Source organism: Etheostoma spectabile, chromosome 15 (genome assembly GCF_008692095.1).
Source record: "Etheostoma spectabile isolate EspeVRDwgs_2016 chromosome 15, UIUC_Espe_1.0, whole genome shotgun sequence".
Taxonomy (NCBI): domain Eukaryota; kingdom Metazoa; phylum Chordata; class Actinopteri; order Perciformes; family Percidae; genus Etheostoma; species Etheostoma spectabile.
In genome coordinates this window covers 3,785,489-3,786,875 of record NC_045747.1, presented here as the reverse complement: position 1 = coordinate 3,786,875, position 1,387 = coordinate 3,785,489, and the positions used below count along the sequence as shown (strand labels likewise).

The window sequence follows — 1,387 nt, the reverse complement described above, 5'->3', positions numbered from 1 at the left end:
ATTTTATTTAATTATTAGTTTACATGAAATGCATTGCAGTGAGTGTACAAATGCTTGTGCTGCATTTCAATGTAACGTGACTGGGGAAATGTTTTACCAATACTAACCGTATAGCCAATCCATATGGTGACCTCTGTACCTGTGTGCTTTTTATCCCACTCTCAGTGCAACAATTTTTCATTTTCAACTTTAAGGTTTGATGCAAAGGGCCTGATGTGTTTTACGGACATGCAAATTATATCCTAAAATATGTCAGATTTTGATAACAAAGCACAAAGCGTGCTTCAAATAGATTTTCTCGTTGCATAGCAACAGCAGGACACGTGAAAAGCCTTCAGCTAAAAAAGTGTTCAGTAGACAGTCACTGCATTTGGATGTTTTTAGATGTTTTTTACAACGGTTTGTCCATATGCTAACCTTTCTCCAGTAATTGTTTGGCATTACTTTAACATAGAACAAATCTATAAAAAAAAAAAAAAAAATCTTTTTAGCGATATAGAAAGTACTTGGGAGTCTATAATAGCTTCAAATGCCCATAAAAATACATCTATTTATTACAGGTTCTGTCTTTCTTGTCTCTGTTATGTGCACGCTTTGTCAGTGTACGTACCTTAGTTTAGAGCCACCTCTGTTCTACTTCTACTCTCCAGGTTAGTTTAACAGGTCAGGTAGAAAATAAGGCCAAAACACTTAGTTAATTCTATTGATCCTTTTCCACTATTCTGGGTTTCAGCATGGCCACTTTATCTCCTTTAGTTTTTTTGCTTCTTGTTTGCTAAAGAGAGTCACATTGTACTTGGTTTATGTGCTGCTGACTTCAGGAAGTTGACCTTTTTGCTTTTTATACATGTTCGAAGCTGCAGCTGCATTCCTCTCACATCGACCTCACTGACGGGCTCTTTTGCCTCCTTTGTCCCTCCCTTTTTTACATTCCACATCTTTCTGTCTTTCCTCCTCACCTTGACATCTTGTTTTTTCCCTATTTTGTTCACATTTCTTTCTCTCTCCCCCCTCAGCTGCTCTGTTTGTGTCTTGTCCCTATATTCCCTCTTCCCCCCTCCAGCCTCTGTCTGTAAGATGATAGCAGCAGTCGAGCTGCTGCCAACTCCAGGGGCCCTCATGAAAGCTGTTCTCAGACGGGAGCACAGGGAAAGGGGAACAAACTGTACTCTATGTACTCGGCAGCAGCAAAGAACATGCTTATACTCACTAGGGTTGAGCGGCGTTAACGTTTTTTCACATTCGTTAAAAATGGCGTGTTTTTTAATCAAGGTTAATTTGTCCTTCTACAACAAAGGGTTGCACAACAAAATGTGAGCTATGTAGCTTGTTTGTCACTAGATAAACAACTAAATAGGTCCGCTTAAAAATACAGAGATGTTTTTGG

The 1,387-nt window shown here is 39.0% G+C and overlaps 1 protein-coding gene across 4 annotated transcripts in view; it reads left to right on the top strand.

The window, feature by feature from the left end:
* LOC116702319 (trinucleotide repeat-containing gene 6A protein) overlaps nucleotides 1-1,387 on the top strand; it is a 38,558-nt gene that overhangs the window by 9,198 nt on the left and 27,973 nt on the right. The window lies entirely within an intron of this gene.